Source organism: Vicugna pacos, chromosome 7 (genome assembly GCF_048564905.1).
Source record: "Vicugna pacos chromosome 7, VicPac4, whole genome shotgun sequence".
In the NCBI taxonomy this organism is placed as follows: Eukaryota; Metazoa; Chordata; class Mammalia; order Artiodactyla; family Camelidae; genus Vicugna; species Vicugna pacos.
The window spans coordinates 3,646,596-3,670,670 of NC_132993.1; the positions used below are offsets into that span (position 1 = coordinate 3,646,596).

The 24,075-nt window shown below is 48.2% G+C and overlaps 1 pseudogene; it reads right to left on the reverse strand.

Moving 5' to 3' along the window:
• Positions 1–7,673: 7,673 nt before the first annotated feature.
• The window catches only part of LOC116278582 (PAX3- and PAX7-binding protein 1-like), a 35,806-nt pseudogene continuing 19,404 nt past the window's right edge, over positions 7,674–24,075 (reverse strand).

A 24,075-nucleotide genomic window follows, 5' to 3' on the forward strand; every position in this document is an offset into this window, starting at 1 on the left:
GAAACTGTCCACGGAAAGATTTATCTTAGATGTATGCTTGAGTGGAGTTCAGGTTGGGCGTGATCATGGTAAGGGAGAGACAGAGGCAGTCAGGGTGGAGGCTGGGGAAAGGAGAGGGCAGAGCTGAGGGGTCCTTGCTGCAATGTCACCAGGCAAAGTGACACCAGAGAGGAAAGCTTGGTCAGCTCTTGTTGTTTCTCCAAGCATTTCATCCCCAACACACCAGCTCCGACCTCTGACCCTTCCAAGACTGGATGTAGGGGAAGGAGTTTCAGGGGCAAAGGTGATTTTACACCCACGCGGCAGGTGCTGTGGACAACTCGGCATTGGTACTGCTGGGTTGCATAAGCAACTAAAAAACACCTGTGTGTGTGTGTGTGTGTGCCTGTGTTTTGTGCCTTCCTCAAGATTCTTCATCTGGGAGCTCCAACTGCCCTCTTTCTTCAACAGAGCGATGCCTCTTTTCAAGTTGGCCCCTTACAAGTCTCCCCCGACCCCTGAGCTTCCGTAGACCACCTCTCTCTCAGGATCCCCCTCCTTCAGTGGTCCCCTTGGAATGGACCTGTTATAAGACAGCCCTGGGCATCTCCCACGAGGGGAGCGTTCAGGAAATGCGTGGCTGTGCCTTCCGTCAGGAGCTCCAGCCACATCCTCCCGCCTTTAAGCATCTAAGGGATAGCAGCCCCCAGCTGCGTGTTCCGCGCGTCCAGGGACAGTTTCCTTGTGGGTTTCTTGATGGAAACACCCCGCCCCCCACCCCCACGGGGGCGGTGAAGTTCTGGAGTGGAGGGGAACGCCCGCCGCTCTGACAACCCTCCCCCAAGGGGTTTCCTCCCCCCCCTTCAACCGCATCTCTTCTGGGGGAAGCTGGAGGTAGACAGTCAGCAACACTGGCGACCCAGCTTCCGCTCACTCCCGAGCAGCTCCTCAGCCACCCAGCTCTCTCTTTAAGGCGCAGCGATGCTCTTGCGCTCTTAGCCTTCCGGGCCTCCGCCCAAACCGACGAGAATCTCACTTTAATATCTTGTTTCTCAATATAATTGTGATTCAAGGGGATATTTATTCTAGTGGAAACATGCTTATATTGCGGTCGAATCATAAGGCAATCGGGGAGCAGACAAAGGAGGTCGCGTCTGAGCTCGTCTGGGTCAGTTCGGAGGGTCTTTGCAGAGGAAGCGCCCTGTGGGCGGGTCTGCAGGCCGAGTGGCAGATACCGGGCTCTGAGCGGAGACGCGGCGCTGCTCCAGCTTTGACACCGCCGGTGCATCCCTCTGTGACAGCTCGAGGTCCCTAGAACTAGAAGAAATGGTTTCCAGAGCCTGACGCACAGTGCCTGCCAAACCGTGCGTGGGAAAGTACAGGGAGGCAGGAACAATGAGGGTAGGTCTGAACAGAGAAGCCAGAGAGCAGCTCTACCCGCCGCGCGCACGCCCGCCTACACACACACACACACACACACACACACGCACGCACGCACGCGCGCGCCAGCGGTTTATAGTCCATTCATTGGACCCTCTATCCAAATCCATTCCAGAGCGCACAGGTAACTTTAGAAAAAGGAAAGGAAGGAAAGCGTGAACACGGGGCCCAGGACCCCCGTGTAACTGAAGCCGACGCCCTGTGGGGCTCCCCAAAGGCCCAGCGGGGAGAGAACAGGCGACCGAGCCCAGAGACACAGCTCGGGGGCGCGCTGCGGGGTCAGTCGGGGCTGGCTCCTGGCCGGGAGGGTGGGCGCCCACAGGGCGGCCGTCCCCGGGGGGCGAGCGCAGGGCAAGCGCGGCCCCCGAGCCCGGAGCGGCCCCCAGCTCTGCCCCCAGCCCCGGCGGCCTCGTGGTCTCCCCGAGGGCCAGCGGCGGAGCCGAGGATCGCCCCTCAGAGCTGGGGGGCCGTAGAGACGGGTCCGCGCCGCGGACTTCTCGGGGAGGCAGCCGGGGCTCGCAGGACGCAGAGCCCGGGGCCTGTCCTGACGTCCCCCCGGGCGGCGGGGAAGCGCGGGCCGCGTGCGGCTGTGGCCCGGGACACGCGTGTCTTCTCTCCCGCCGTCCCTCGGGACGCCCCGCGGGAAGGACAGCCAACGCCGGACGCGACGGGAGGAGCCCGCAAGGACGCGGAGGACCGCCGAGGCGCCGGTCCCAGCGGAGAGACGCCAGCAAAATTCTAGAAGAGGCAGAGCAGCTGCCGAGGTGATGAATAATGTATCGGAGTGGAGAGCGCTGCAACCTGATCCCCTGCAGGGAGAGGGCAGGGAGAGGGCAGGCAGCAGCCACCACTGCGCGGGGGCGGGGGGGAGCCCGGGGTGGGGTGGGAGGGGCACCACGGGCAGCGGGGCTGCGCCCAGGGGCCGCGGGAGGCTTGCGAAGGAATCTTAGGGCCCAGGTCCCTCTGGCCCCTCACGTGGCCAGTTGGCCCGCTCACCCTCCACCACCCACGCAAGGACACAAACACTCTCCTCTGCATATTTGCCCCCAAAGGCAGAGCTGAGACGGGCTTGCACGGGAACAGTTTATTTAGGAATCTGATCCCAAGAAGCGGGAACCGAGGGACAGCAGAAGCAAAAAGGGAAGGAGGGAGAGGCTCGAGCAGGTGCATTGTTCTCTGGACCAGAGCGTGGGTGACTAGTTGTTCCATCTCACCAGGATTTCTGAGAAGGCTTGTGAACTTGCTCCCGGAACCGCCTGCCCTGGGGAAGGGATGGGCAGAGTTTGTCTCCATCGCCTCCACCTACTGTGAGCTGTGGCATCCGTTTCCCCACCCCCCTGGGCTGCACACACGCGATACCTACGGAGTTTCCCCTCCAAGGCACCCGGGCAGCCCAGGGGCAGAATGGAGAGTTGCTGGCCAGGTGCTGGCAGCGTGAACCTGCGTGGGACTGGTCACCCCTGTGTGAAATTTCTCACCACAGCAGCAAAGGGAGTAAAGGTCCACGGGGAGGATGTTACATGGTTCACAACTGTCCCAAACACCATTGCGAGCTGGAGGCTCTGGGCTTGGGAGTGGCCGGCGTGGTGGAAGGTATTTTTGTTTGTTTGTTTCTTCAAATGGTTTCTTGATTTTTTTTAACATTTTTTATTGAGTTATAGTCATTTTACAGTGTTGTGTCAGATTCCAGTGTAGAGCACTATTTTTCAGTTATACATGAACAGACGTATATTCATGGTCACATTTTTTTCCGCTGTGAGCTACCGCGAGATCTTGTATACGTTTCCCTGTGCTATACAGTATAATCTTGTTTATTGGAAGGTTTTAGCAAGGGGCTGCAAATAACAGCTTTCATTAAAAACCCAAACACTGGACAGAGACTTCTCCAGCCCACCTCCTTTGCTTGGTCTCAGGAAACCGATGGCTGTGTTTATGCCCTCAGGCAGGAGACCAGAGGATCTTCCCAAGAGAGACAGTCTAGCACAAGATAAAGACCTTCAAATGCTGGTACTTTAGAGTCCCTCCAACAGAACGGCCAGGTCCCCGCCCAGGAACCCTGCATGGAATCCTACCATTCAGCAAGCTTCAACCCTACACACACGGTTTCCAACCTCCTTTGTCCCTCACCCTTAAATAAAAATAGAAAGCAAGAGAGCACCAGCCTGCAACATTAAAGACAGCTTTCGTTTTAAAGTTTTCTCTTACATAGATTGACTCTCTTCCCTTCAAGTGCATTTTAATGTCTGTTTGGCTTTGGCTGTTAACAGCAGCCTCAGAGGGACAAAAGAATCTTGGCATTCAAGAGGCAGCATTAAGCTTAAGAGTGCATGCAAATGCCGGAATCAAATCTGATTCCGTTAATGTAAATTGGTGCAGCCGCTGTGGAAAACAGTGTGCAAGTTGCTCCAAAAACTAAAAATAGAGCTACCAAATGACCCGGCAGTCCCACTCCTGGGCAAATATCTGAAAAAAAACAAAAACACTAATTCAAAAAGATACATGCACCCCAGTGTTTGGAGCAGCATTATTGACAATAGCCAGGACATGGAAACAACCGAAGTGTCCATCAACAGATGACTGGATGAAGAAGATGTGGTCTGTGTATACAAGGGAATACTACTCAGCCATGAAAAGAATGACATTTTGCCATTTGCAGCAACATGGATGGACTTGGAGGGCACTGTGCTATGCTAAGTAAAATAAGTCAGACAAAGAAAGACAAATACTGTATGATATTATTTATATGTGGAATCTAAAAAATACAACAAATTAGTGAATATAACAAAAAAGAAGCAGACTCACAGATATAGAGAACAAAGGAGTGGTTACCAGTGGGGAGATGGGCGGAGAGGCAATATAGGGGTGGGGGAGTGGGAGGTACAAATTATTGGGTATAAGAGAGGCTCAGCGATGTACTGTACAACACAGGGAATGCAGCCAATATAGTATAATAACTGTAAATGGGAAGTAATATTTAAAAAGTGTATAAAAAATACTCTTAATTTTAGAAAAACATCTGATTCCATTAAAGATAGTCACGTGAAATTGAGAAAGTCACTGAACTTATCTGTTCTTCAGTTTCCTCATCAGTAAAATGAGAAGTAATAATGAGCCCCATGTGCTCCTGGTGCCACTGATGTCTGAGGAAAGAGCTGCCATGGACAGTGTACTAGTCACATGAAACAAATGTAAACAGCTCCCCCTGGAGTTGTGCAGTGTACAACAGGCATGACTGTACAAGGAAGCCATGTGCTGCAAAGCTGCCAGGGAATGTCCACTGGGATCTGCATCCCACTGGCCATCCACCAGCCTCCATACCACCATCAGAGTGATGGGGCTGGAGACACACAGAGCCCTGCTTACTTCTGGAGAAATTCTCTCCTCCGTACTCTCAGTGTGCATAGCCTCATCACCACAGTTTACAAAATAGCCCGACCATACACTTCATTGTTTGCACACCCGTCACTGGGTCACAAGTCACCCCTTATTAGCTGGAAACTCACCCCTTTTAGCTTTGTACATCTCTGAGCCCGCCTGCCTCCTTAGAGGTGAAATCCTTCCAGAACTCAAGGCCATCAGCAGAAGCTTCTCTATTTCAACCTCTTCTCTGAACATTCCCTTCGCCGTCTCCCGTAGCTGAACCTGGCTGCCAGTAGTGAGGACTCTGCGTGCCCTTCAGCCTGCTCTTTCAAATCCCTTGAACAGGTGGGCTGGGATGTGAAGCAGGTGTTTCCCACTCTTCACTGTGGCTTCCAGACCAGCATCCCTCCTTACTCATGAAATAAACCTGGTTCTTGGAAACCCTTGCCATTAGCCAACATCATTAGCTACCTGTCATTGTGACAGTGATCTGTGGACCACTAGGTCAGTCCCCTCTTTTCTTAAAGATCATTGTTTTGATCTGTTTGCCTGAATGTAAGCACAACTGTGACTCAGTCCAAACTCATTCTGCTCACATGACAGGCGAGTAAATTGGGAGAAGAGGGGCAAGGAATAATGACTTTATTTAGAAAGCCAGCAGATCAAGAAGATAGGGGACTAATGTCCTGGAGAACCATCTTCCCCAAGTCAGAATTCAGTCTCCTTTTATACTAAAAAGGGGAAGGGGTGTGGCTGATTGTTGCAAACTTCTTGGTGTCAGAATCCTTTGTTCTTGCAGCCGTCCATGTAGGTCAGCTCACAATGTTCCTATAAACCTCCAACAAGATGAATGTTATTCTCTGTTCTGCAACTTGTTATCTCTATATGAATGGAAAAGTGTTGTATCCTTAAAGGTTAGAGCCTTGAGAATGGGCTCTCCTGTCTATTTCAAGCTGTAGGCAACATCCTTTTACAAAAGGTGGGGAACCAGCACGACTAAGCGCAGGAAACAGAGCACAGGGTTAGAGCTAAAGGAACAGATCTAATATGGAGTCAGATTGGGTTCTTCCCTATTACACAACCACCTCCACTTATGTCCTGAATTCAGTCCCCTCTAGTCTACTCAAAGATATCACTGGGCCATTTTCTGTCCTCTCTCATGTCATAAATTTCCCTTTCTGTGGATTGTTTCCCTAATTATACAAAGATGCTCTTATCTTTAAAAATGGTAAGAAAAGAAACTCCCTTGAACTCACATGTGTCTCTGGCTTCTTCACTTGTCCAGTGCTTTACATCAAGACTCATCAAAGAAAGCCTACAATCTCTGACTCTATTGCCAAAACATGGCCTCTGTACCTGCTTACCAAATTGAGACTTGAGGACAGAGTTTTGGATGAAGTAGAAAAGGCAGCTTTATTTCTTTGCCAGGCAAAGGAGGTCATGGTGGGCTAATGCTTCTTAGACTGTGAGCCCGCTGGAGAGAGAAAGCAGGGGTTTTACAGTAAAAGTTCAAGAGTTCAAGGGATGGAGCTAGTTTCCATAGAGACTGCACACAGGGTAGCAAGTTGTTGCAAAGTTTTCCTGTTTTGCAGATGCAGTGGTCCCCTTCCCTATGATAGGTATGAAGTTCACCTCTGGATTTGGGACTCTCTCAACATTCTCATACCTAGAACAAAGGAGGCATAGGAAGGGGCTCCATGGAAAAGAGCTCTAGAGAGAAACTTGTGCAGTTTAAAGTCAGGTTGATAAATGCTTTTAGCCTTTTAAGCAGGCTGAGGCCTGGAACCTCCTGGTGTGGACTGAGGCCTGCAGCTCAAATAACAGGATACAAGGAAACCACAAGGGATCAAAAGCAGCTGCAGACGTGTGCCATTGGGGCAAGTTATGAACAAAAAGATGCACAAAACACCTAACTGCCATTTCTGAGGTGTCAGGGGCAAGAAGAGGACACTGGGGGCAAGAGCAGGGCACTGAGCATGATCCCTGCACACAGCATGAGGGCGTTGGGCAGACCACCCAAGCCTCCCTCCTCCCTCCCCAGCCTAACCGTGGCAAGAGCATAACAAATCCCTTTAAGCCGTTATACAGTTAGACAGTGACAAGCACCACTGCAGATATCAGATGGTCACCAATGACAGCAGGGTCCTGCTTGGTTACAGATCCACATTGTTTCTCGTCATTATCCTTGGAAACTACTCCAGCTAGATTGTTATTGCCGCAATAGAACCAAAATCACCTTCATCAAGGTCAATTCCATGTCATCAGATCTCATGGTCATTTCACCAGGCTCATCCTTCTCAATGAGGCTCCATCAATGCCCATCCTTTATAAAATGTTGCCTTCAGTGGCCTCAAGGAACTTCCGGACTGTTTGGAGGAGCCATGGAAAGAGCAGCACAGGTGTCCACTGGTCTGGGTCTCTGTAATTTAGGACCAACTTTAGGATTAAAATAGGCAAAGTATTTCTTGGGGCCTCTCCTACATTCTACATTCAATGACTACTTCCTACACACAGGGATGCGCTGTGCTGTGAGCCCTCCCAGGGCTCACAATGTAGAAGGGAGACATTCTCATTGATTTAAAAAAAACCTCTTATTTTATTCTTTCCCTCCTCTGCCCAAACTGACTTTGCTGACTCCCCTCTGACTTCCCAGTGAGTCTATTACCAAGATCTTCCATCATATTTCCTGCTCACTCTCAAGCAGATCCCAGTGGCAACTAGGAACAAAAATTGCTGATTAAACTCATTTATTCGTAGGGCAAAATGATTGGGAGTCCCCTTTAAACTCCTAGGTTTTTCGAATCTAATAATGCTCTTTATATGAAAACAAGAATCAATATGTAACAGGCTAAGAAACTCTGTGAAGTACAAAACGTATAGCTTGAGAACGGTATTCAAGCAAATAACAGGCTTTTCAGTCTGATAGATCTATTTTCCTTCAAAGGCTTAAATTCTTCCATGTTGTGGACACTTACAGCAGGCAGCATGGCCCGAAGCGTGAAAACTTGCGAGGAGCGTTACCATGTGCTTTATGTTTTCCCTTGCGTTTCTTACTTCCACATCAGAGCACACAACACCATTTCTGAAAATTGCATCTGCCAAGCGTACAAGGTATCAAAAGAAGTTTTCTAGCTGAGAAATAGTTCTTTCTCCTTTAAGAGTCATGAACCACTGTTTGGAGAAACAGTTGATTTTGCATTTTAGCCTTTTTTGATGCTGTCTTCCCATATTCTGAATTCTGAGAAGCCATGGGAATGCAAACGTCCACCGGTAACTCCTGAAGACTTGTTAAAGAAAATACCATTACTTCCTTAGCTTTACTAAAGACCTAAACTATCTTTGACAAAACAAAGTGGGCCCCAGATTTTTGTTTTCTAAGACATTTTTTAATATGAGGGCATGAATACATCATCAACTGAAGTTCTCATTCTCAGTAGCTCCCACATATTTTCCATTTGGTTCTTTCAAAATAGAATTGCTAGTCAACCGCATTCCAGGGTTTGTGTACATCTAAGGAGGGTGAATTACCTGGGCTAGAATTCACACCAGTTTACTTACGTGGTCCTCCTCTCGTCTTCATCGTCTCTATAAACAGAAGCTCAAACCCAAGACCTGGGACTCACCTTCGTATTCTTATCATCACTCACCTTCCCACCATCACCGGGTCTTGTCACTTCCAGATCCACACGTGTGGGTGTGAACTCGGTCAGTTTATCGCCATCTTCACCACCAGCTCCTGTTGGGGGCAGCCCTAACCTTTCACCTGAGCTAAAACTGTAGGCTCCCAACGGGTATCCATTTCTGATCCATCCTATTCCATTCTACACAGAGCCGACAAAGTCTTATTTGTATATCTCTTCCTGTTCCAAACTTACAGTGGTTTACATTCACAAACAGGATATCCTACGGAATCCTTACCAAGATCCGAGAGACCCTGCGTGATCTGGTCCACCCCACCTGCCCTTGGCTCACTATGCTCTAGTGATATCAGTCTTTCAGGTCCAGCAAAGATCTCTTCTGAGTCAGGACCTTTGCACAGGCTACTGCCTCAGCCAGATGCTAAGGCAGAACATAACTTATATATATATAATAACTTTAAGCTGTGCAGCCAGAGAGTCCTTTCTGAGATCCAAAGGTTGAATGGGCCGCCCTGCTCATTGGCTCAGAGCACATCCCCCACTAAATAATTTTAGTGTATTAAAATCACACTAACGATCTATCGTAAGTCTCCCTCCCGACAGGACTGTAAGCCCCAGGAGAACAGGGGTATGACTGTTTTTCTATTAAGAACATCATCTTTGCTTGGAAGCTTCCAAAATAAATAATTGCCTACTCAATAACTTTTTGCTAAGGCATAAATTAATGTTTTTTTTTCCCTTCTGAAATCTGGCCTGCCCCAGAACGTGTTACTTTTTCCTTCTAATCTGAATCCAGTATTTCCATGGAAGGATGGTTTCTGAGGAACAGAGCTCTCTCTCAACTCCATTTGTTGCTGTAACAAATCCCTTTGCTGCGCTATTCCTTGTTTTTTTATTTATTCCACGCTCATGTGAAACTCGTGTGCGTGTTCTGGCCCTGAGGCAGCTTTCCTTCTCTAGAAGGAAACCCAAGGCTCTTCCATGTGGGAAGCAGCCGTGTTCAACTGAAGCTGTGAACACGGATGCTGCTCTTTGCATCAGGCCCGGAGGCAGGCGAGCACGGAGGACAGGGCCTGGGGAGTGCTGTTCCTGACCTGCGCTCACGCCTACCTGACGAAACCTGGGATTTGACACATGCAACTGCAGGAGAGACACGGAAATATGTTCTAGCCCAAAAAGAAGGGGAAATGATATGGCGATCAGCTCAAAGACAATCCCAAGCTTCTAAAGGGATGGTGTCTCAGGAATTCCTTTCCTAGTGCAGTAGTTTATTCTTGGGAACGCACTTTATTCCACCAGCTCCCTCCTCTCTACCGTCAGGATGCTGGGTCTTTAAGCCCGTGGACAGGAAACACGAACCCAGGAGGATCACAGCTGATTTGACAACTCCCTCTCTGGCCAAGATTCCCATGCTCTTCCTCTGCAGGACAAGGTCGCTGAGTCACCACCCGCCTCTGGGTTAGAGCCGGCAGAATTGAGGAAGGGAAGGATAAAAGGAGACCCCCAGGGACTCTGACATGGGTGAAGATCTGGGAGTTGGGAGATAGATGTGCATGGAAAAGGCTTGCACAGTGGTAGCCTTCGCCTGTACGCGCACCGCTCGAGAAAGGCTGAAACCCCAGGAGCCCCTGCTCCTGCTCTCCCCACTTGCGTTTCCAGTCTCCTCCTTTCCCTTCCGACTTTTGAGTGAAATATGGCTTGTTTTCCCCTGAAATGTGGGGAACATCTCTTACTGAAAATTAAACTGCCTGTGAAATATTCTCTGGGTCTCAAGGATCCTGTGTGTCCCTCTGGGTTTCACTACAAGGCCTCAGTGGGAAAGGATGGAGAATTGTTCCGCAGATGTAGGTAACGCTTTTTATTTATTGTCTTTTTCTAAGAATTTCTACAGTTTGAAACAAAAGTAGTGAGCTTGCTCTAGGGCAGTAAAATATCGAATGTTATTCCGTAATGGGCCAAAAGTGAGAGACCGCAGCTGGAAGGAATAAGCTAGAGGAAGAAAAGACGGGAGCCTGCCCCCGGGGAGCTTTGGGATAAATCAAGTAAAGGAGAGCGGCCGAGGAGCCCTCTGAGAACCAACGGCCGGCGCACCCGTGGGAGACACTTTACGCAGGAGGGACACCTGGAGGAAGCAGGTGCCTCCCCGGCACAGCGCCACTTCCTTTCCCCAAGGAAAGGCCAAAGACATCAATGCACGGGCTGACGAAACTGAACAGACAGCCTGTGTGCCCAGAGGCCTGCTCAGGGAGAGCTGTGGGACTCTGATTTGCAGCGCATACATCTAACTCCAAACCACCTACGCCGACCCTTTTCTGTCCTTCAAAACGAGTATGTAAGAAAGCCATTACCTGTCTTAAGATGATTACATGAAGCCCATTTTTCTCTTTTTTCTTCTTTTTTGGAGTATATTTGACCTGTGACATTGGATTCGTTTAAGATGCACAAGGTGTTGATCTGATCCATGTATATGTTGTCATGTGGCTGGCGTGGCAGCCTTCACTGGCACCTCTACCCCAGAGTTGTCATTTCGTTTTTTGTGGTGGAGTTAATTAAAAGCTAGTCTCTGCAGCCATCATGGAAAACAGTGTGGAGATTCCTCAACAAATTGAAAGTAGACTTACCATGTGATCCAGCAATCCCACTCCTGGGCATGTATCCAGAGGGAACCTTAATTCAAAAAGATACCTGCATCCCAGTGTTCACAGCAGCACTATTTACAATAGCCAAGACCTGGAAGCAACCGAAATTTCCATCGACAGATGACTGGATAAAGAAGTTGCGGTTGGTCTATTTATACAATGGAATACTACTCAGCCTAAAAAAGAATGAAATAATGCCATTTGCGGCAACATGGATGGCCCTGGAGATCGTCACATACTGAGAGAAGTAAGCCAGAAAGAGAAAGACAAATATCACATGACATCACTTATATGTGGAATCTAAATAAATGACACAAATGGACTTATTCACAAAGCAGAAAATGACTCACAGGCATAGAAAGCAAACTTACGGTTACCAAAGGGGAGGGGGGGAGGGACAAATTATGGGTTTGGGACTAACAGATACACACTACTGTATCTAAAGTAGATAAACAACAAAGACCTGCTGTAGAGCACAGGGAGCTACATTCAGTATCTTCTAATAACCTATAATGAAAAAGAATCTGAAGAAGAACATGCACACATATATATGTATGACTGAATCACTATGCTGCACACCTGCAACTGGCCCAATATTGTAAATCAACTAGACTGCAAACAAACAAAGGAGAGCTAGTCTCTTAGCAAGTTTAAGGATTATAATACAATAATGTTGTCTCTTTGTTCATACTCACTAGACTGCGCACTGGCTCTCCAGGACTTACTTATCTAGTAATTAATTGCAAGTTAAGCATCCGCCCACCACCTCAGCCCCGGGAACCTCCATTTCACTCTGTTTCTACGAGCTTGGTTTTTCAGACCCCGCATGTAAGTGAGGTCGTACCTAGCATCTGCTTCTGTTAGTTGCCCCTGCCTTTCATCTCTACTTTCTTAGCTCCTCCTGATTCACCTCTTGCCACTTTCTCCCCCCTTCTCGTCTCTTTAGTTCTTGGTTGCTTCCAAATCCCTGTTTCCTCTCACCACGGCAGCTCCAGGGCCCCCGTGATCTCTGAGGACCTGGTCCAGCTAATTTCCTTCTCACGCTGGGCTGCAGATGCCACACTTCCACCCTCATTTCATTTGTGATCGATCAATCTGGAAATATTTATTGAGTGCTGGTTTGTGCCAAGCACAGAGGTGGGACTGGAGGGCAGAGCGTTTCACGCCCAGGATGGCAGAGAGCTGACAAAGTTAGTGAAGTTCTGGGCTTGGTGTCGGCTTTGGTGTGATGCTGGGACTGTCATTTATTAGTTCTGTGACTTTGTTCAAGGTGTTTACCTTCTCTAAGCCTGAGCTTTCCCATCCATGCAGCGCTTGGTATGGATTATAAGAGCGCCTATATGTAGTGGAAGGCGCTGATGGAGATCAAACAAGGTTATTTATAAGAAACGTTCACCACGGAGTGAGCAGCGTAGTGCCCACCACTGACACGGGCTAAGAGCTCATCACCTCCTCGGACTGATGCTGAGCTAACAGAATGGTAGCACTGATCACCCCGGGATCTGCAGAACACTTGATGGGTTTTGAACTTTATCTGTCATTTAAAGGTGGATCATTCCCGGGGCTACGGTGAATGCCTGCTCCACCCTCCTCTCCAGCCTCCAGTCCCACATCTCCTGCTGGCAAGGGTCGCAGGACTGCGCAGCCCGCGCAGCCGCAAGGCGGTTGGAACCCCACCGGCTAACAGGAGGTCTGCCCAATTGAGAGCCACGGGGTCGGGGTGGGTACCAGTTGCCTCAGCACCGGTTTGGGGCTTGGAAATGACAGTGGATGCGGGGCCCTGAACACCCAGTGGCGGCGGCAGAGTGCTTGGCCAGGGAGTCGCACAGGCTGTGACTTTGTCCGGCGTTTCTGCTTGTCGTGGCTGGTGGAAGCTTCCTCCCCCAGCGGGGGAGCTGCGGCTAGCGCTCGTGTACCACATATGGTTCCGCCTCAATTACGATTTTTATGAGAAGCATGTCTTTTGGAGACAAGCTCTTGGGGAGAGATTGCTCTTTTTTATTGTTTTGCCTGAAAATACGAAACTCCCTTCCTGCAGCGAAGCCGAGCAGTCTTCTGATCTCCCTCCAGGAGTGCACATATGCTAGCGAACCATACCTCCCCCAGATCCCTTAATCTGGGCACGGCTTGCAAAATTAATGAGCCACGAGGATCCCAGTTGCACAGGGATTTTAATGGCAATACTGATTTGCATGATCATTCTGACTTTTCACCATGTTTTCTTCTCAAGTCTTATTTCCCCCTCAAGATACTGTGATTGCACAGGGAAATATATACAAGATCTTGTGGCGGCTCACAGCAAGAAAACATGTGACAGTGAATATATATATGTATGTTCCTGTAAAACTGCACAATTTTCCTCTACACTGGGATTTGACACAACATTGTAAAATGACTATAACTCAATAAAAAATGTTAAAAAAATAAAATAAATTGGGCATCCACCCCTCAAAAAAAAGCTGTTGTGATTGCTTCTGTCATCCAGGATTGAATGGTGACCCAGAGAAGTCAACTCGACTTCCTAGGGTCACTGGAGAAAAGCCTTACCTGTCAGCACTGGTCTCCTGATGTCCGGTCCCGTGTGTCAGCCTTACCCATTGCCTTGCTGGTGTAGGTCGTGCTGTTCATTCTTCTCTCCAGGCTCAGTGAATCCGTCTCATCCAAGCTTTCACCGTGACATTTCTGACTTTGCTTTCCACCCCGCTGCCGTTGTCACCAATTAAATCTGGTCTGAAACGCTCACAGTCCTCACGTCTTCACTTCTACTTCTCCTGGCTCCGACGTGTATCCATCCTTATGGCCACATGATCCCTCCTAAAAATAATCTTTGAGACTCTATTATCTGTAAATTAAAACCAAAGTCTTTACTCAGGCGCGAGAGGTCCCTACCTACCCGTCTGAGCTTCCTTCCAGGGAGAATCCTCCACTCCAGGCTGCTCCAGGGGTGCGCTGCCCTCAGAGGGTAAAGGGTGCCCCAGCCTAAGGTCTGTCCCTTTCCCTGGAGCACCCTCTACTCCACCGCCCCCCCCGAGACCGGGTGAGGCCCGCTGCCCTGTAAGCCTTTCTGACCACACCGGCCAGCAGTGACCGCTTGTTCTTCAAGTTGCCTGCCTCACTGCTTCCGGGCAGGTTCTGCCTTATGTTCCTCGAGCATGGTTTTGTTTGTTCACTGTCCCCACAGAACTCCAGGAAACTTGGCTGCACTGCTTTCTTTAGGCTCTGAGCAAGCGGTGTGATCCTTCACAACTAACAGACAAGGGCGCTTGTGCACCTGCTGAGCCACGGGGGTCCTAGAGCACGTGGGAGAGGAGAGGCAAAGGGGATACAAAGAACAGCCAAGACTCACCGCAGACCCCAGACACCTCGGCAGTGGCTGCTGGGACAGGTTCTGCAGTGGATGTGAATAATTTAGTCTCCAAGTGGACTGAGTCTTTGAAGTAAGTAAAGAAAAGCCATGAAGCTCTGTGACACTGGAGAAGAGCCAAAGTCCCCCCAGACCCCTTTGGGGGGCATTTTCCAAAGGCCCTTGGTGTGGTCGCCGGTGTGGTCACCGGCTAACAGAGTGGTCAGCTTCGGAAGAGAAAGTCGGGAGAGTCTCCACGTCTAAGACCGTTTTTCATGAAAACGTGTATTTCCTGTAGCCGGTTACTCTCAGAGACCGTGCTGCGCCCTCTGACACACCAGGGTTGAGCTCAGTCATAGCCCAGTCAAAAAGGCAAGGCGGCAGCTGGCTTGTCCGGTGTCCTTTGTGATGGGGCTGGGGTTCCCTGTCACTGGGAAAAACAGCCCAGAGATGCCTCTGGACATCACCCTGGAGGCCACGCTGCCCCTCATCACTGATGCTGTCAGCCTTGGACACTGGTCCGCTCCCCGCCCATCCTCTCCCAAGCTTTTCACGGTCAGTGCTGGATCCTGGAACTTGCCTTTGAAGAGCCCCAGGGTGGGGATCTACTGTTGACTGCCTGGCTTGGACTTGCCTCTCCTGAAATTTCTGAGCAAAGCCTTGTACTCGGGTTTGTATTATTACTTCACCAGAATTGGCCCAGAACCCGTCCTTGATGAAAGCTTTCTCAACAAGACAGAGTGCTTCTTTTTATCACTTCTGAGTGACTCTCTTGAGCGGATCTAACCAGTGCTCACTAAGTGGCCCACTGTGCCCAGCACTGGGCTGGGCCCTGAGAGCATTCACAACATTCAGAAAAACGGGATGTGTGACCCGGAGGGTCCCAACAGTCACCTAACCCAAGCCTCCCCTTGGAGAGCGGAGGCCGACGGCCAGTCTGACGGGTTTATAGGATCAGATCCATACGGGCTCTCGTGACGAAGCTGAGAGAGTGTGCTCCCTCAATTCCTCATCTCATCCCTGATTCAGACTGTGAACCCAAATAAGGAAGTTTGTTAAAATTGTTTCTAAAGTGAGACTAACAAGGTGGGACTAGCTCAGTGGTAGAGCGCATGCTTAGCATGCATGGTCCTAGGTTCGATCCCCAGCACCTCCATTTGAAAAAAATTTAAAAATAAAGTGAGACTAAATAAGTGACTGGTGAAGGCTTGAGAGGCTCTGTGTGACAAGGCAGATGAACGGGCAGGTGGTAAAGTACACGTCTCACCCTCAGTCAACTGAATACTTTCGGGATAATTTATTTTTCACGGGCTTCTGAGCAGGTGAGCCTGCGTGATGACTATCCTGCCCGCCCAAGGAGCTCAAGGTTTCCGTTCACTGACGTTGTCCCTCAACGGAATACACAGTCTCTTTCCAGGGGATACTGAGTGGCGTGCAGATTGCAGGGAGAATAAATATTTCACAGCCGCTAGAGGAAAAGCAAAGACGAGCTCCCGCCCCCGAGAGAGCGATGGGCAGTCAGCCACAGCTTGCCCCGTTCCCCACGCGGGGGAGAGGGAGCGGGTGAGCTGCGCGTCACAAACGCCAAGGCTCCTCTGACTTGCCTGCCTCCGCGCTCACTGCTAACCCAGAGAGGCATGACAGGGCCCCGGGGTGGCATGAAGATCCCCCAGCAGAGGTGTCCATCGATAAGCACCGCAGAGGCAAACACCGCGGGTGGAGAGAGCCCCTCAAAGATCATAATTAGGCTGAACAAAACCCCCAACGAAAACAAAGCAGAGTCACTGGGCGGGTAAGTGACAGACTGACAATTAAACGTGAAACCCTTATGCCTCAGGAGAAAGCGCGCCCTACAAGAGTGTCTGAGTTCTCAGCCGCGGGGACAGGCTGCTCCCAGACGGCAAAACGAGGAGCTCGCAGCCCACCGTGGGGCGGGGTGCAGCAAGGTGGCGAGCTCGGTAAACGCCGGCCTTCCACAGGTCAGCGCGGGAAGGTTTTCCACTTTGACTTTAAATTTTAAAAATTGACTGCCATATTGGCTTTTAGTGAACACTGGTTATTTTCTAAATACTAACAAGTCAAATTCATAGTGTACTTCCCAATGATGTTTCTTTTAATCTTGTTTTATTACTGTGGCTACCATGCTAATTAATATACATACATAATGCAGGTGTGGGTGTGGGTGTTTATGCCATTACCCTCTGGAATTTACAATAAAACAAGAAACATAAAATACTTCGATATTCCTGAAGTTTATTATTTCCTCCAGAATGATTTTTGATTATTGAGAGCCCCTCTTCCTACATGAATAACCCAAAATGACATTTTCCCATAGATGGGGAATCAGGAGAAATCATAAACGTATTTTTCCCCCATGCTAACTCAGCACAAATTCCTTTAGATTTATCTTGTACTAAAAATTCCCAAGGTCATTTGACTTAAACACAGAATTTTAAAGGGCATAAGAGAGCACAAAGCCTCTTAGAAACATCATTATGGGCTTTGAAACAAGCTCTTTATTTTCATCACACTTCATCTCAGAAAGAAATAGGACACATGCAGGGAGAAGCCTGGATAAGAAACAAGGAACTTAGTTTGGGGGGTGGGGGTGGGGAAAAGAAATGAGTTATGACTAGAAAAATACAACAAAGTAATTTCCAAGAAGCAATGTCCACAAGAATGAACAAAGAACTCCACACACCCCAGAGACAAAGTGAACGCATTTATTAGAAGCATCCCTAAATATGGCAAGATTGAGACACAGCAAGGCACACAGGAAAGCAGGACATGTTTAAAAAAAAAAAAAGATGCAGAAATAAATGATCAACATTTGGAGATTATAACTTGAAAATAAGCTTCACAGAGACAGAAAGACACAGAGAAATAAACAGATTTAGAAAAGATAAAGAATATCTTTGTGGGTTGTAAAGAAAAGGAAATTCCCTGTGGGTTAAGAATTCTGAAACTACTTTGCTTTGTGTTCTAGTGTGGAACAAATAAACACATTGCAGATAATGAGAACTACATGTCTCACTGCCAGAGAAAGCATTTACAAGTAAGAAAAAGGGAAAGTCTAGGAAAACATTCTCTGGTGCTGGATTGGGGTTGGAGGTATCAGTATGGGCTGATGGATTTCTTTTAATACATGTACTGAAAATAGACAAAGACATAAACACAGGTGTGTGTGTGCACTGACACGTGAGTCCACGCACCCTTCGCTGTACCCTCGGAGGACGGCTAGAAGCAGTGACACCTCAGTATCAATGAGCACAATGATCACCCACGACTTGGTTTCTAAATACCATTCTCAACAACAAAGTAAGACAAAACCCAAACAAAACAAGCAAACAGAAAAATAGAACTGTGGACAAAACATGCTGCCTGTCATTTCGGTAAACAAAGGATGTTGCCTGCCGTTCCAGTAAGCAATAAATTATGCCTGCCGCTAAGCCATCAGCCACTGCAGCCACCCACCAAACCACCCACACCCGAGGGGAACTCATGATGGAGAAAACTAGGACGCTGGCGCTGGACAGTTAAGATGCTTTTCAAAGGGACGATTTCAATAACCCCAGACCCTTGCATCTTCCCATACCTAGAAGAGCACTAAAATCATTAACTTGAGGTGTCTGTTTTTTGTGAGTAACAGTAATCTTTTGATGTTCAATTACTTTTTTTTTTCCAGTAAAAATGCCTATATATCCTGGCTCCTCCTTTACTTTTTGGGAACGGTTCCTCGGAGGTGTCTGAGAGGCTGCATCCCAGGCTATGTTGTCCTCAGTGCTGTCCCCAGATGAAACATAATTCTCAACTTTCAGGTTGTGCTTTTTTTTTTTTTCCAGTCAACAGAACCAAGGCTCCTTAGTAAAGAGGTTGATTCCAGGACTGAAACAAAGAAAATACCAGATGAGCCTGGGGCATCTTGCAGAGTTAGAAAATAAGAAAGTGCTGAACAAAAATAAGCATACATATTGAAAAGAAACAGAAATCAACCTGAAAGGTCTCCCAATGGGCAAAGTTAGAACAACTCCAGACATAAAAAAATAAAATAAATAAAAGTAACACTAGATTATAACTCAAAGGATAAAATAAATATTCATGAGTCCATACTGATGGAAATAAATAACTGAATAAATAAATCAGTGGAAGAAGAGGCAATGCCTCCTGACAGGAGAATTCCAATTATTAAATGTAGGAAGAAAGAGAGAACTAAAAAAAATCACCGTTAACACAGGCAAAACATTCTCAGGCAAAAGTCATAGGCATTTTCTTAGATCACTTTCCCAAGGTAAAAGAAATAAAAGCAAAAATTAACAAATGGGACCTAATCAAACTTAAAAGCTTTTGCACAGCAGAGGAAACCAACAAAATAAAAATACAGTCTATGGAATGGGAGATAATATTTGCAAACAGTGCAACCAACAAGGGGTTAATATCCAAAATATACAAACAATTCATACAACTTACCATCAAAAAACAAACAAATCCAATCAAAAAATGGACAACAGACCTAAAGAGACATTTCTCCAAAGAAGACACACAGGTGGCCAACACACACATGGAAAAATCCTCAGCATCGCTAATTATTAGTGAAATACAAATCTAAACCACAAGGTATCAGCTCACACCAGTCAGAATTGCCGTCATCAAAAAGTTGTATAGATGGTTCCATGATTGTATAAGACCTATGATTTCAGAAGACATTCAAGGGGAAGTTGGATGAAGAGTATATGAAAGCTCTCTGTACTATTTTTGAAACTCTTTTGTAAGTCTAAAACTATTTCAAAATAAAAAGGTTAAAAGAGAGGAAAGTCTTATTGAAAAAAATAATACAAAAGGGTGATAGTAAATGAATGGAGTCATAGATTTCATGACATTACCTGGTAGAAACTATCTGTCCAAAAAACAGCCATTATGAAGGAAAGTGAGAAAGGGCAGTTTGATTGGCTGGACATCTTCTTATGTTTAGCAGTCATCCCTGCACTGGGACCTGCCCTCACAGCTCTCCCTGCACGAGGCTCTATTGCCCATCCTCCATCCGTGCCCCTGGCTCTATCTAGGGCAAATCGGAACTCATACCAGATCCCTTCCTCTTCAGTTATTTCCAAAAGAGGGAGAATCTTAACATGCCTAGTCCAAGGGGCGCCCCGATTCCTAATTATAACATCGGCTGAGCTGAGGCTGTGTTCTAAGAGGAAACCGCTGAGTCAGTCTGCGGGGTGCACAGATGGCAGATGGCGAGAGACCCTGTTGGAGCCTGAAATGACAGGGGAAAGGGGGTGGAGTCCTCCCTCCAGCCCAGGAGGTGGGCAAGGAGACGGCTGTCCCACGCCAACACCCTGAGTTTGGCTGGAGGTTCTCCCCTCAGAGAACTGGAGCCACACACCTCGGGGCCTTCTGGGTTGATGAACAGGTGAAATCACACTTTCTATTCCTTTGCCCTGCACATCTTTGTTTTCTGCTCAGAAGTCACACTGACAAGAAGACAAGGAGCAAGGATGCTCAAGCATCTGAGAATGTTAATATTTCTTCACATACTACTGCATATTTAATCCTTCAAAGTATTTTATATCTGCCTTCTGATCAGGGCCTCACAGCATCCCACTTGGCAATCCTGTGCACAGCGTATAATTCATTGATTGCTATCAGCTAAACCCGGTGCCCGGGACTGGGGTTACACACATCAGTCACCAGAGAAAACACAGCCCCTTCCCCCACTGACTACCAGTAGGAGAGGCAGACACTGACTACACACTTATGTGTGTGGGTTTTACCATGCCCTTCGCCGCACTTGCAAACCCTTACTTCCCTTCACAAAGCGTGATGACAAAAGGGCTGCCTTGGACCCGGCCATCAGACAGGCATCTCAGAGGATGTGATGTTTGCAGAGAGACAGGAAGGATGAACAGGAGTTGGCCAGGGGAACAGAGGGGAAGAAAGGGCCCAGGAAGAGGGGGACCTGGGCGGGGCTAACGCAGAACCTCTGACGCTGGGACATAACAAACAAGCGGGTGAGTCACACAGGAAGAAAGGAGAAATAACCCAAGCCAAGCCAAGCCACATAGAGCCTCCAAGGCCACAGTAAGAACCGGGGGCTTGGGCACGAGCCTGATGGGAAGCTACAGAAGGGTTCTATGCAGGGGAATGCCGTGAACTCACACGTTAAGTGGCACCAGGAAAGCAGTGGCTTGACACAGCCTCACCACTCACATGTCGCTCTTACCCTCGGTGACCCCCTCCCCAGCCGGAGACTGGCAGAGTCAGTAGTAGAGATTAGCCTGAGAAAAGATTGTGGATTTAACTTTGGGGGAAGGAGATGGTCCCCAAACGAGATAGCTTGATAAATACTCTATCATTTAAAAGTTTTCAATTAAAAGAAAAATACCTGAGATAGGCAGAGTAATAGCTCCCAGAGAGGTCCAGGTTCTAGCCCCCAGAACCTGTGATTATGTCGCCTGACAATGACACGGGGGGAAGGGGGCAGAGCACAATCATTAAAAGAATGACCCAGCCATTAGCACCAGGATGGCGGAAGAGTCAGCTCCCAGCGGACCTTGAGCTTCATTATACGCTCGTCATAACACAGTATCTGCTAAACGGCGCTCCCACAGGGGCCAGGACAGATTCAAGGTTGGCCATGAAAGGTCAGAGGGTGGGTGGTGGCCCAGTTCCTGGGAATCCCGGCCCCTTCCCCAAAGAAGCTGGAAAAGTCCTCCCACGTGTTAGCACAGGGAGTCGCCGAGCCCGAAAGAACTAGCGCCACCTGGCCGGCGGCCCTTTCCCTGCCTTGCGGCGTCCACACTCCATCTGTGAGTGTGCGTCTGCTTCTGCTTTGAACTGCGCACCCCAGCCCCACACCTCGGGGCCTTTCTCCGGCCTTCTGAAGCGGCCTGCATGCTGTCTGTTGAGTATGAGTCTCTCTGAACAAGTCTACCTTTTCTCAACTGCTGCTCGCCCTTGAATTCGTTCCCACACAAAGCCAAGGACCCAGCTCGGCAGGGCGCATCCAAGGCACTCAGCCAAGACCTGGGACACGGCCCTCCTCTTGCCCCACATTTTTCCTGTACCAACAAGGCCAAAGAACTTTGAAGTTGTGATTAAGTGAAGGGTCTTGAGAGGGGAGAGGAGCCTGGACTATCCAGGTGGGCCCAAGGAAATGGCTTGGGTCCTTAAAAGTGGAGAATCTTTACCAGCTATGGTGAGAGAGATGCAAAGGCCAGAAGGGCAGAGAGATGCAACATTGCTGGCTTGGAGGGTGGAGGAGGGGGCCAGGAGCAAAGGGCGCCTCTAGAAGCTGAAAAAGGCAAGGAAACAGATCCCACCCTGGGGCCCCCCGAAGGAACCAGCTCTGCCTTCACCATGGTTTTAGCCCAGTGGGACCGAGGGGGACTTCTGGACCACGGGACTGTGAGAGCATACCTCCTTGTTGTTTTAAGCCACTAAGTCTCTGGTCACTTGTTGCAGCAATAACAGTATCTTTCCCCCCAAAAAAGTTACTAAGAAATGGCAAAGAGCATGGAGGGGACGTTTTGGTCACTGTCTGGGAGAAGCAGGCTCAGGGCTGTGACAGTCAGAGCTCCGTTCTGGGTCAGCAAGTTGTTCTGCTGTTTGACGTCTCGGCTGTCTGCCACTGGGATTAAAAAAAAAAATGTGTCTTTCCCTTCTGTTCAGACAGCACAGTTGTTCCATTACCTTGCAGGAAGAGAAAGTCCCCACGAAAGGGGTAGCTTTGTGGCTTAGACCCAAGAAAGAAAGAAATGAATTTGAACTTGTCCCCACCAGGGCGAGGGGCTCTCGCTCCCTCTTGCTCTCACTCCCTCTTGCTCTCACTCGTGCTCTTCCTTCCAAGTCGGTATTTCATGCACTATTTACAGCCATCCGAAAGACGCTGTGAAGTGCAGTGCAAGGACTGTCTCCTCGTCGCTGGTAGCACCTCACTGGCCTTGACTCTCTCAGCCTGTAAATCTCATCTGCAGTGCTTCCCCTCCCTCTCGCACACTGAGGAGTCATGATTATCTCAGACGACGACCTTGTATCTGTGGGATAGCCACTCTCTTATTTGTGCTGATCACCCACTGCTGCGTAACAAGCTACCCCCAGACTTGGACCTAAAGCAAAAATATTTGTTATCTCCCAGGTGAGCAGGGGTTTGTGGCAGAAGGGCCCTCAGGAGGCTGCTGTCAGATGTCAGCTGGGGCTGCATCACCTCATGGCTGGACTGAGGCCGGAAGACCCTCTTCCAAGGTGGTCCACCCACATCCCTGGCACAGTGGTGCTGGCTGTGGGTGGGAGCCCTCAGTTCTTCACCACATGGACCACTCCATGGACTTCTTACGTACCCCAACCCAATATTGTGGCTGGATTTCCCAGAGCAGTGATCCACGAGAGAGCAAAGAAGAAGCCACAATGCCTTTCTCTAAGCTCCAGGCTTAGAAATCACATCCCATCCTTCTACAGTGTCCCCCTGGTTACACAGAGTGTCTCTATTCGGTGTGGGAAGGAAGGACAGGTCCTAGGAGATGAGGATCATTGGGACCATTTTGGATCATTTGGTAGCTACCCCAATTTAAAAATAATAATAATAATAATGGTAAAGCTAGAATTTAGTGGTTTATAAGATGCCCACACTCTCCATCGTCATGTTGACTTGTCCTAAAAACTTCATTATCAGTCCACAGTAAGCCAGCCACACAAGGACTCTGTATTCTCTCACCTACAATGCCATGATAATTTTTCTCCAACCCTAAGCCTTCCCTTTTGCCTGTTCAAAGATTACATTCCATTGATTGAGAACTGATTATTAATTAATGGTGGGGAGAGGCAATGGATGACAGTGTTCATAAATAATTGGAGTCCTTGCTAAGTACATTTCTCTAACCTCCCAACTTCTTCTAGTACGCAGAGTGATGGGACCACCCCATCAGACTTCCTGAGAGACAGAAGAATTTGTGTGTGATTCACACAAAGCCGACTTAGCTTTGCAGACACTCTGAAGGCCTCCCGTAAATCTGATTTGTTGAATCCCTTAGGCTCTATTGCTAAGTTCACTCAACTCTTGAACAAAAGTGGAATAGATCAGTGAGTGTTGAATTTGACAGATTACCTCATTCCTCTGGGTCCCAATCAGATTCCCAAGCCCTATCCATGAACATTATGATTTAGTGGGTATGTGGTGAGGTCTCAGAACCTGCATTTTATGTAAACGACTTCAGATGATCTGGTGGTTTAGGAATCATTGAAGGAGCTCAGATTTTCTTGACTGGAGGTGGCAAACCTTAGGGAAAGAAAAACAGTGAGGATTTTTTTCTTTGAAAAGAGTTTCTGCATTACTGAGAACAGACTGAATGATGTAGCAGACAATCTTCCAGCTGTAAATATCTCAAATTTTATGCTTCTAAGTAAGAAAAAGCCTGTGTGTGCTGGTGCACAATCTGATTGCAATAGGCTTGGCCTGGTCTTATCTATAAGTTTGTATTTATTGTCACTTTCCTCTAGGGCAAGTAGTTCTTAAACACTAATGCCAAAAAAAATCACCCAGCCTAGAATCATCCTCCCAGACCAGGGTTTCCAAAATTTCCATGATGATAAGAACCACTTGGTGGTGCTTGTTTTTTGTTTGTTTTTTTTTAAATCTCTTTTTCATTGAAATATAGTTGATTTACAATGTTGTGTTAGT